This window comes from Homarus americanus, unplaced genomic scaffold (genome assembly GCF_018991925.1).
Source record: "Homarus americanus isolate GMGI-L3 unplaced genomic scaffold, GMGI_Hamer_2.0 scaffold16149, whole genome shotgun sequence".
Taxonomy (NCBI): domain Eukaryota; kingdom Metazoa; phylum Arthropoda; class Malacostraca; order Decapoda; family Nephropidae; genus Homarus; species Homarus americanus.
In genome coordinates this window covers 1-13,364 of record NW_024748905.1, presented here as the reverse complement: position 1 = coordinate 13,364, position 13,364 = coordinate 1, and the positions used below count along the sequence as shown (strand labels likewise).

Genomic DNA, 13,364 nt, shown 5'->3' with positions numbered 1-13,364 from the left:
TCTCTGATTCATAATTAAAAAAAAACGAGCGACAGATTCAAAACACTTGCACTGACCGCGGGAGGAACATCACCACAAGAACAACACCAAGGAACAAATACTCTTGACGACTTAATTCAATACAACTTTATATACAGTACAGTTATCATTCAATTGATACGGAATAAATATAAATACAATTACCTAAGTAGTACGCATGAGACTGTATATATACATTAGGCGCTGATGTTATTATAAAAAAAACTTGCTGAACGTAATTCATATTCACAATATTTCTGGAACACTTTCTGGATAATTTTCATCTGATCAATAATTATGTGATGAATTCTTATACTTGTTTGGTCTGCTTGACGATAGATAAGTTTTGTTTTGAGTGTGTTATGTTTAAGTACTTAGCTAAGTATATATATATACAGTGATCCCTCGGTTAACAATTTACCTTCCATAAGATTCTTCACTTCGGTTAACGAGCAAACCCTCGGTTAACGAATTCCTTACGAATTTTTCCCCCAACATGTTTTCGCCTGCATTTGGCTGCCCACCAGCTGTAGTATTAGTCAGGCAATACAGTAATCAGTTTTAGGGCTTAAATTCCTTACCATTTTAGTAAATATCAAGAAGGCTGTACTATTCAATAATTTTAAAAGTTACGTAGTTAAATTAAACACGATTTTTCATATAGTTACGCGAATGATGGGGTGTGGTGGAAGCATCGTGGTCTGGCACACACACACAAGCACTGTAAACGTTGTGTGGGCTCACTGGGTGGTTTGGAAGTGTTTATTTCCATTCATACTTTCGTAACTACAACCTATAGTAATTTTTCTTCGTGTTCATATATAATGAAGATAATGCAGAGTATAAAATGCCATATACAATATTTATACATAATGTCATCTATACAGCCGTACTATGACTGCGTGTGTTCGTGCGTGTGTTGCCTCGTGACAGTTAGTGGGGGCCCCCGTCCAGAAAGGACACTGTACTAACTTCCAGCACCGACCCAGGTGGGCTAGAGATTATGATTCCGAGTGTACCTCCATCACAGTCTACCTCACTTGATGGTCTGTCTGTCTGTCTGTATTTCAGTTTTCTCTATCTGTCTGTCTCTCTCATCCGAGTTCTCCTCCCTCTCTCTGCCATACCTGTAAACACCTGTACTCGTATAATCAACAGTGGTGGTGACAGTACACAAACCTGAAGAACTCCCACTTTTATCACATGTACTACTGCCCGAGCGACGGTGTAGTGTACTGAACGACCCTTTACTACTGAAAACTATCCTTACTACATAGGCTACTTAAAACTATCCTCACTACACACTTAACACTATCCTCGCTACACACCTAAAACTATCCTCAATACACATTTAAAACTATCCTCACTACACACTTAACACTATCCTCACTACACACCTAAAACTATCCTCACTACACATTTAAAACTATCCTCACTACACATTTAAAACTATCCTCACTACATATTTAAAACTATCCTCACTACACACTCAAAACTATCCTCACTACACACTCAAAACTATCCTCACTACATATTTAAAACTATCCTCACTACACACTCAAAACTATCCTCACTACACACTCAAAACTATCCTCACTACATATTTAAAACTATCCTCACTACATATTTAAAACTATCCTCACTACACACTTTAAGCTGTCTTCACTACACATTTAAAACTATCCTCACTACACACTCAAAACTATCCTCACTACACATTTAAAACTATCCTCACTACACATTTAAAACTATCCTCACTACATATTTAAAACTATCCTCACTACACATTTAAAACTATCCTCACTACACATTTAAAACTATCCTCACTACATATTTAAAACTATCCTCACTACACACTCAAAACTATCCTCACTACACACTCAAAACTATCCTCACTACACATTTAAAACTATCCTCACTACACACTCAAAACTATCCTCACTACACACTCAAAACTATCCTCACTACATATTTAAAACTATCCTCACTACATATTTAAAACTATCCTCACTACACACTTTAAGCTGTCTTCACTACACATTTAAAACTATCCTCACTACACACTCAAAACTATCCTCACTACTCACTTTAAGCTGTCTTCACTATACACTTAAAACTATCCTCACTACACATTTAAAACTATCCTCACTACATATTTAAAACTATCCTCACTACACACTGAAAACTATCCTCACTACATACTTAAAACTATCCTCACTACATATTTAAAACTATCCTCACTACACACTTTAAGCTGTCTTCACTATACACTTAAAACTGTCTTCACTATACACTTAAAACTATCCTCACTACTCACTTTAAGCTGTCTTCACTATACACTTTAAACTGTCTTCACTATACACTTAAAACTATCCTCACTACTCACTTTAAGCTGTCTTCACTATACACTTAAAACTATCCTCACTACTCACTTAAAACTATCCTTACTACATACTTAAAACTATCCTCACTACTCACTTTAAGCTGTCTTCACTATACACTTTAAACTGTCTTCACTATACACTTAAAACTATCCTTACTACTCACTTTAAACTGTCTTCACTATACACTTAAAACTATCCTTACTATACACTTTAAGCTGTCTTCACTATACACTTAAAACTACACATTTAAAACTATATTCACTACAGAGCGATGCTAAATATTCCAAGTTGTCTTTGAATTTGGAAGCCGTTTTTCAAATTGACCTCCTATTCGCAGTACTGCAACTTGACAATATTGTTTCAAAATGACTTCCCATCGGCAAGTATTAGATGTTACCAGCAACGCTACCCCAACGGAGATCCGGCAGGCCTACCTTCATCTGGCACGGCGATGCCATCCAGACAAGAACCCTGACGACCGTGAAGCCACCAAGACATTCCAAAGGATACAGGCTGCGTATGTCGCTCTGAACGAAGTTCAGTGTGGCCAAAATAGTTCTCAGACGTGCGAGGAGAACAACTCTCCGACGAGCGAGGAGAAGTACTACTCTCAGAAGAGCGAGGAGAAGTACTCTCAGAAGAACGAGGAGAAGAAATCCCAGAACTGGGAGGAGAAGAAATCCCAGAACTGGGAAAAGAAGAAATCCCAGAACAGAAGAAACCCCAGAACTGGGAGACGAAGAAACCCCAGAACTGGGAGACGAAGAAACCCCAGAACTGGGAGACGAAGAAACCCCAGAACTGGGGGAAGAAGAAATCCCAGAAACAGGAGAAGAAGAAATCCCAGAAATTGGAGAAGATATAAAAAGAAACGCCCACTTCCCAATGCGAATCCCAGGGAACTGTGAACTTATGGGTTCACTGTTCAAGTAAGTCTTACTCCGGCCCCCCAGACTCCGACACCGGGTTTCATACAGTTTTCCGAAAACTCTTCCAAGAGATTTCTAAGTGGGAGATGAAAAGCAAAGAAAACACCGATAACCTGCCACCACCAAGCTTCGGAGGAAGCAGCACCACATTAAAAAATGTCAATAAGTTTTATGAGTATTGGACAAAATTCTCCACTAAAATGTATGTGGAAACAAAAGACAACCAAGATTGGCTTCTCATCCCCGATAAAACTCCATCAAAACACTGCTTGAAATCTCTTCAACGAGATCGAAAAAAATTTAATATGGATATTCAATATTTAGTAAAGCTCATTAAAAAGCAAGATCAACGCTTGGTATGAGTGAATACAATAACCCAGAAATCACCCTACAAGAAAGGGACCCCCCCCCCCCCCCACAGTCTTATAACATCAACAACTTTCAGCGGGTCTTGTACAAACTGTCAGGTTTTATTTTCACATATTTATAACAACACAACACAACATAACACACACTCATTTTATTTTATCAAGGATAATTTTTACTTAACGGTTATCGATACAGCACTTTATCCATCACGAGGAACAGACAGTGAGGGGTAGATATAAAAAAAAAAAAAATGCACACACACACACACACACACACACACACACACACACACACACACACACACCATTTTATCTCCTCCTCTGGTAAAAAGTTTAATAAATTTAACATAAAGAGGAAAAAGATGTACAGTATAGTCTGCATTTACGCTGTCAATTGAACCTGCGGAGGCCCGCGTAAAACGAGAAACGCATAAACGAAATAACAGAACATGTGGGATTAATTGAAATAGAGACTGGGCCGACCCCCAATACCTACCTTGTAGTAAAAAATAACATCTAAATTTTACGATGATATGCACACACAATTTATATTTAAGAGAAATATCAATAATATTAGGTTTTGTAACACTTATGTTAGTAGAAAAGATGGGTCGGCACACGTGGATGGCGGCTGGTTCCGAGGCAGAGGGCAGATTAGTTCCCGTCCGGTGAATCACTTTCACTACTCGCAGAGGTTTGCAGGGCCTCCCAGACAAACCCCTCAAAGTCCATATCCTCACTGTCACTATCACTACTGTATTACAGGTTGACAACCCTTTATCCGAAATTCTGCCCAGGACACATGGACCAAGATAGTCAGCAGCCATTATAACATCAAAGTTGCAAGACGGTTTATTCAGAAGAAACTAAGAGATACGTTCTGTGTGTCAATAATGTTTTACCAGTATTTCTTAGCCATCATTCTAACCAGAAATAGTCTCACATATGGTATAAAGGGGAGTTAACATTAATTGTAAACATGTAAATATACTGTACTGTACAACACAGGGTTTAAACTGAATTACAAGTACGATTGTAAGAAATAAACCTTGCTTTACTTCTGCTGTCATGGCATTCCTGTAGTACATGCGATTTTTCTCACAATCTAATATAGTTTTTTATTAATAAAATAATAACGATTGTATGCAAATATTACTTTAATATATTTTAAAGAATTTTTTTTTTTAAAGTTTCCCAAACTTCTCTACATTAAGCCATGTTACCTTAACCACCTGGACAATCGACCCGGGACAACCCCCCCCCCCCCAAGAATCCTGGATCCGTCCCCGAGAAGACAAACAAGATCATGAAGATACTACATAGACACATGTGTAGCTGACCTTCAAATTCCATTATAACACAGTACACCAACTCTCCCTCCCTGACCCATCTAATTTGCTACTTGTTCTCCACTGCATCTATGGTCCCTTTGTCCACTCAGAAATCTTCCTCTATTATAATATCTGGTATTTGTTGTTGTTTTACCATCCCTGCTTTCCTGTTAATACTGTTTACTTACAGCAACAACAAAGTTACCTTAATTGCTTCATTTCACCAATTGTCACCCTTATATATAAAATACCCTTATGAATCTTTCCATTGCTTAGTTCATCAACATAACTAATGATTCCTCTTGGGAAAAAAATTCAATTTTCACTTAATAAAATAATAAGCCAGCAACTCTCTAAGTCAGCAAGAAACACCCAAATAATGTATAAAAGTAAATAAAAAAATTAAAACTTCAGTTCAGTATTTCCATGCTTCACACTTAGCTATCAATGGCCTTCATCCCAGAGACATTTCTAAGAAATTCACCTGCAAGTTTTTCAGATATGGCTGTCATGATCGTAATGACGGCTACCCTGTTAAACTAATGATCCATATTACGCTTACACGTCCACAAAACCTTCTGAGTCTCCCAGTGGAAATGTCCTCCGTTCTCTCTGTTTCTTTGATGACGTCATCAAGATGTCGTATGTTTGTTGACAGAGTTGTAAACTCTTTTGCATCTACCGAGACCTGTAAACCTTTTTTTTCACCTATGAATATCAGAAACTCTGATAATCGTAGTGAAATTGTGATAGGGAGGTTAACTGAGAAATTAGTAGATATTCTGAAGGGAACCTTTTTGAATCTGCTCCTCGGGTGTTGTAGCAAGGCGTTGCGTGTTGGGCCCTGTTGCCATCCAACCTTTTGTAATCAATTTAATGCTCAGTCAGAGCATTGTTTGTGAAGATAATAGTAGGGAATGAAACTGAGTTCGTAATCTCAGTTTCAAACGTCAGAGTGTTACAGTAAAATAATTCAGTGAAATGGTCGAGTAGGTGGAATCCGTGACTTTAGCGTGGGCGGCGGTTCATTTTCAAACCAGTAAGCGCCACGCTCCTCCACCCACAGGTAGGTCATTCTACCTTCTCTGTGTTGTAATTCGCCATTTTTAAGTGATTTGACCTAATTAATAGTTTGATTGTGCAAGTGTTAAAGTAACGTAGTTAATGTGCTTTGAGTGAAGTATTCTATGTCCTTAATGTATGTCCCTTTGAAACATTGAGGTTCGTTATAAACCGTCAGTGAGCCGCCATGCTTCCCTCCCACAGGTCCCTAACGCAGCCTAGGCCGTGTCTGTAGCGTGGAAGACGCATCCACTAGTCTGGGGAGATTTCAGAGGTCCAGTGGAGTCGGGTGTCCCCGTGAACCCCGACCGTCAGAAGCTCCTACCACCTATGGGCCCCATAGCGGGCCAGTATTCCCCTGACGCCATGCCCCCATGGTGAACCCGGATCGTCAAGCCCACAAACAACTGCCAGTCCCATCATTGGTGGATGAGTACAGTACATAGCTCAGTAGGGCTATTTGTGTGGTGGTGTTAGTCCACCGGAATTATCGGAGTTTGTTGGAAGGTGTCACTTGGTGATGAGACTCCCATGGCGGCGGCTGGAGTATTGCCCCTAGGGTATTGAGTGTTGTACTGGCAGGTGCCACTGGTTTTATTGGTACTAAGATGCTGTGAGAGTTTATGTGTGTTTTGGTGTGTGCACACCCAGTAGTGGTGCAAGTAAATTGAGCCTGAGGGCATGGTACCAGGAGTTCTTATTTTGGGTGCATACAACGTCTTTTCTGTAACCATTTTTGTGTTTAATAAACAGTGTATTTGTATGTGGGTCTATGATTCACCTATAGTATTCACCGTTGTTCTTTCCCTAATACTCGATACTATAATTACATGGACCCATGGGCCTTCCTCTCAGGTCACGCTACCAGGTCAGAGTATTACTTAAGTTGTTGTAAGAGTGCCAAGCCCTTACAGGGTGGCAGCTTGTGGTGCGCGCTCTAACAATTGGTGGCCTCGGTGGCTCAGCAGTAAGTAATAGCAGCCCCCGCTCTTACAAATGGTGGCAGCTAGCCCCCACATTTACATGGCTGTTTTGTTCACTATACTATTATTACCACAAGAACAGCATACAGTAATTATACATTCTGACAGTCACATTTGTAATTTTAGTTCCACATAATACTACAAAGTCCATATATTAGCCTAAGCTTTGCACAACATCATCAAACAACTACTTGATGTTTTCAGGGTAAGTTCTAATGAGTGTAATATTGGTAGGACCACGCCCCCATACCTTATGCCCTTCTGACACTCTCACATAATAGGGAAAGTCTTGTTTTGGCCAAATCCTGTTTAGATAACAATGATTCTGTTCATTGTTTGTTCCTTCTTATTTTCTTGAGTTTGCACTAAATGCTTGCTTCTTGTTGCTCTTACATCAGATGATCCATAAAATGTTATAATGAAGTATGATGTTCAAGCCATATGTGGTCTAGTGCCCTAGCGTAAGACACTGACAGTCGACCAATATGTTGTTGTATTCATGTGTTAAGAATTTACAAACTAACACATCTGGACGACTTTTCAAACAAAAAATTATATAGTTTTGGAATTCTACGATATCACATTCTAACCAACACAATTCCTGTCTTCCAACTCTACTGGAACAAGTGAGAAGTAGTACTTACCGTGGTATCCACACGGGGGCCTTGTCGTTAATTGGTGACCTGTCTTGGGGATGAGATTTAACAGGCAAATTTTTAGTTCTCCTAATTGCTTGTTTGATATCTGCTATGGCTGCTTCAACACTTTCTCGACTTTGACCAACTCCGCCACCTGAGCATTGGTGATAAAAGAAAGTTTTACATTAACCTCTGAAACAATATTTGATACAAAAAAAATCATACCTGAAATCTTATACCTTGAATATGTCTCAAAGATTATCAAAATAATAAAAGAAATGTGGAAATTATATTAAAAAAAAGTACTAGAAAATTTAACACTTTGTAGTTCCATGAACATCAAGCCACAAAAGAAGGTTTCCAGCATACAGCATAACCACACTCAGTTTAAAAACCTCTAAAACATCCCAGCTCTAATGATGTCGTCAGTCACTCCACACAACCTAACATTTGGTCGCTTTCTATGCTCATTATTTTCTTTTACTTCTTTTCATTACAGAGAAATAATCATGACCATCATCAGTGCCACCTCATCATATATCCAACAACACATTTCCTCCATCATTTTAATACAGTAGTCAATTTTTTTTCTTCATAAATATTACACCTTTTCCAATTTATTTTCTTAATAGAATTTAATTCCTACACTATCAGTATAATTCCTAAAATCACAGTATAATCCCTACAATCACAGTATAATCCATACAATCACAGTATAATCCCCACAATATCAGTATAATCCCTCCAATCACAGTATAATTCCTACAATCACAGTAAAATTCCAAAAATCACAATATAATCCCTACAATCACAGTATATAAAGGGCAAAATCACACTGACATCACACATAATACACTATCATTTTAGCAGTTTGTGAATCACCAAATATAACAGAGATACTGAGCCTGGGCCATGAACAGACAGACAGACAGACAGACACACACACACACGTGCCTGTCTTTCCCTCATTTTCTCCCCCTTTCATCTCAAACATAAAGACATATACGTACTGTATAATTTTTTCTTCTTCTCAGCATTAATCCTTTTTCCACCTTTCCATACCATCATAGAATAAAACAATCCATTGATCTTTATCTACTCTTTTATCTATCGATTATATTGTACTTTTTTGATACCCAAATCTCACTCCGTCAAATTGCCCTTAATTCACATTCATATTATAATCAAGAAACTGGTTCTACGACATTCCGTCACCAGACAATTAGTCACCCGTTCAGTAAAGACCTAACCTAACCAAATCTAACATAACCATGGCTTCATCACCTCCAAAATAATGACAATACTACCTAAAATTTCATAAATATAACACAGACCGGTGATGAATCGTCCAGTGACAAAACTCATGCCCACCCAAGAAACTACCAGAGGTGCTTGTACTCTCCCTGCCAGAGACAGCTCACCTTCCAGCACCATAAGCCACATATCATGATTTCATAACAATCATTAGGTAGTTAGGTTAGGTTGAGAGCTGGTAACACTAATGATGTGAATGTCACCGATACATTTAATAACAGTGATTGGCGAATAAAATACCCTTAGACTTACAGCAATCACAGCAAGTACTGATAATAATTCAAGAGAACAGTAGTGGTATAAACAAAAATTAAGTGTAATTTCTTTCATTCTTGGCAACTGTAGGTTTAGCTATAGGACTGACTAATAGACTGTTGTAATAAGTACAAGAGATGTATGGCAACTAATTTCATGTGGTGCTGGTATGAATATTCTTCCAGTTTACATCATGCAATTTTTATTTAACATACTCAATTGTAATCTATGTACAGTAGTAATATTTTTTCTCACTTTTTATAAACCCTTAATGGGAGAACTGTTTCAGGTGATGGGTACTGTACTTATTTCCTAAACTGGGTGACCTGGGCTCTATTTGACCACCTCACAAACCAAAAGACAGGTATCAGTGCCTCCTGGTAACCTACTGAGGAAGTAATTGTCATGGCTGTATCCAGGTTCTTAGATCCTATATTTGCATCAGCAGACCAATTCCAATTTTTTCTTTCATACACTCCTAACAATTTTATATATCCAGAAAGGTACAGTCTTTTGGTACACTATTCTAACAAATTAACAATTACAATCACTTTATTTATCCTTACTTGTGATTTCTCTTGAATACTTTTTATACCACCCCAAGAGACTTATCCAAATTAACCTGATCTAACTTAACCCAATTACAGTTAACCCTCACTTTACGCTGTCCCACATTCCGCGTTTCCACGTTTACGCTGTGCCCTGCGGGAACCCAGGATGCTCACATTCCGCGGTGCGTGTACCCCTTTACGCGGAGAGCGGCTGGCGAGCCGCGCCATTTTTGGATCCAAACCTCCCGCCATCCGCCATGTTGTGTAAGCTGCGCGAACATGGTGCGCACAAGGTCGCCCAGTCATCAAAACATTACCAGTTCTTCACCCGCCACCCACCACAGCCGGCCCAAGTCAGTGATAGTGATAATTATGGTGAGGATATGGACTTATATGGACTTTGGGGAGTTTGACAAAGAGGCCCTGCAAGCCTCTGTGGTGGATAGTGATACAATTGATACAAGTGACACAGGTGAGGGCCAATAATCTGCCCTCTGCCTCGGAACCAACCGCCCATCCCCGTGTGCCCAGCCATTTTTTCTACTAATGTAAGTGTTAAAAAACCTAATATTATTGATATTTCTCTTAATTATTAATTGTGTGTGCATACCATCATAAAGTTAAGATAATATTTTTACTACAACATAGTTGTGTGTCGTCAAAAAGTGGAGTTTGGGGATCGGCCCGGACTCCATTTCAATTAATCCCATATGTTATGTTATTCACTTTACGTGTTTCTCACTTTACGCGGGACCCTCCGGGTTACATTAACCGCGTAAAGTGAGGGTTAACTGTATATCTAACCTTACCTTACCTAAAATATCTAACCTAACCTAACCTAACCCAACCTAGCCTGATCAATCTTTATTGCATCACTATTATCAAACTTCTCTCACCAATCACTCATTTCTCTTCCTGAAGACTTAATTGAAGTCTTAGCTTTTCCTTCTACCGAGTTAAGAAATGGCTTTCACAAGTTCAAAGTTCTCCTTACTGCACCCGCTGCATGGCTCAAGATAACAGACTACAGAAATCTCCTGTACAAGTCAGGGCTATGATGCCTTGAGTCAGAAATTGCATTAAATAAAGCTAAATATAAAGAACAAGTGATCGTGGGCCCTTTGTGCCCGGTGAAAGTTTGAACGCTCGTGCTTGGCTAGCGAGCAACCGCCCTCCGGCTGACAGCGTACAGCAACAAAATGGTTCATTAATGCCTTCCTAAAGAAACCATCGACATGGGACCAGGTTTGTTCCACACTATGAATTTTTTGCGATTTTTCCACCAAGTTTGATGAAAAACGATTGTGCCGTTTCGGCTGCCCAGAACAAACACACACACATACACGGCTATTCCTATAGTATATTAGATAATATTTTTCATACACCCCAGCTGTAACAGAGTAAGTAATACAGTAGTTGGAAACATAAAATACACCATAAAAGTTCTTACTAAAGTGCTTGGTTATATTCAAACCTTCTTATGATAACAGGTAAATGTTCTCTCCATACCTGGGTTGTGGTGGATGTCGTGTGCAGCCGGGTGACCTGGGACCATGTGTGGTGTCACCTTGTGTTGCACAGGACTGGTGAGTGATCCCATGGCACTTAAGAGGTGAGGACCAGTACTTGGTCCTGAAACTAGAGAAGAAAAAAAATGCAGTACAGTACATGTAAATTATAACATATGTGGAATTAAAGAAAGTTCCATTACTATGCATAGTACTGTACCAACAGTGTATTATAATTCTTGTTATAATGTATATCATACCTTTGAGATGTAACCTGTACACACAACACACAAGGAGCACTTAATGTCTACAACTTTCTCACAAACAGTTACCCTCACTAAACCCTCTTTCCCAATCTTTGATCTTCATTTTCCTACAGTCTCAGCTGCCCAACAAAAAAACTTATGAATGTGGTAACATGATCAAACCACAAGACTGAAGTTAGTCGTTAAGTATTACTGTACAATATTCAGTTCTTTTACCAATATGTAGTATAATCCAGTACGGTTTATATAGGTGCCTTACAAAATATGGATCAGGGTTTTCATTTTAAGCCAATTACTAGTCAGGGTGACTCATTCACCTGAAATCTAGACTAGTTCAACACAACCTTACTTTGTCTCCAAACATACAGGCAGAAACTTCATGTACTGTACTGCAGTGTGGCCCATATGTTTTCTAATAAACATTATGAGCTACAGACCCCCTGATCCTCACTCTTCAAACCGTATTGGGCCATTCTTACTAAACATTTATGATAACCCTGAAGAATGTACAGTATTGTACTATATATTACACTGTGTAGAAAGTAGACAATGGCATGCTAACTATGGATGTGTGTCCACCTGTGATTCATTAAGATCATTCATAATTCCTTATCACTGTGTACACAATGTATGCAGGCTGGTGACCTGTATCTAATGCAGTGGTCTAACTACTCTTTTTGCCTACACAGGAGTCAAACCATTCAGTGAAATCACTGTACAGTGTACTGAACATCTGAAAGAATACTAAAAAAATACTGAACTGTTTCTATGGCATATACTGTATGTTGATTACATAAGATGCTAAAGGAAGTATAAAACTGCTCCTACAAACCTGTTCCTAAATGTGCTGTACACAAAATATATTACAGATGATAAACATATCTTTTACAGTACAGTACAGTACAGTACAGTACAGTACTGTATTGTATTGTGAAGTGTGAGAGATACATATAAAGTGTTTATAAAAAGATCAAAATAATAAATTGTGAAACTAGATAGATACTCAGAGGAAGTTTATAAGAGCATATCAAATGTTTATGGTTGGATAAGACATTGTACAGTGAATTACAATACACTTGAACTATAAGGGTTATGCTATGACATCTAGTCACATTATTTACTCACTCCTGGTGGTGGGCAGAAACCTGACAGTTGCAGATCCAAATCCTGTGACAAGGTAAAACTTCTTAAAACTGCATCAAGAATTTACAGTTTTCCCTCCACTATCATTATAAATAAATAAAAATATTACACTGGGCAACAAAACTGGAGTAAAAAAGCATAAATAAAAAAATATACCAGCACAACTTATTGGAAAAATTAAGATTTGATCATATGACCTTTTTTTCTAGCCAAACCCATAACCAGGTGGCTCATTAAAGGCTGTGCCATTGTGGGGTATAAAACAGTACAGACTGGCCCTCGGATGTCTTGGTGGGTAGTATCACTCTTCACCCCTTCACTACTGGTTGTTGCTTTCACAATTTTATTTGGCGATGACCGGCTGATTTTATTCAGCACAAAGAGACCCCTCGAACACAAGGAGTTAATAAACTACCCCCATTAATTCCTTCACTTCTAGAAACAGCTTTAACTATTTGGCTAAGGTATTTCACTCAACACAGAGAGACTCCTCATAACCAAAGGAGAAAAGAAAGACCTGCTGAAATGGTTGTCCTTCTGAGGTAAGGCTAAGAGACAGGGATGTTCTACCTAGTCAGTATACACATCACAAGTGACAGATCACTCCTACTATA

General features: G+C 38.6%; 1 long non-coding RNA gene across 1 annotated transcript; it reads right to left on the bottom strand.

Annotated features, from left to right (window-relative positions):
* Positions 1-7,718: 7,718 nt before the first annotated feature.
* On the bottom strand, positions 7,719-12,777 carry LOC121853220. The gene is made up of 3 exons (XR_006086282.1): positions 12,733-12,777; positions 11,343-11,471; positions 7,719-7,867 (listed from the first exon to the last, which is right to left on the bottom strand). It is a non-coding gene; the product is annotated as an uncharacterized LOC121853220 (long non-coding RNA).
* Positions 12,778-13,364: the final 587 nt, after the last annotated feature.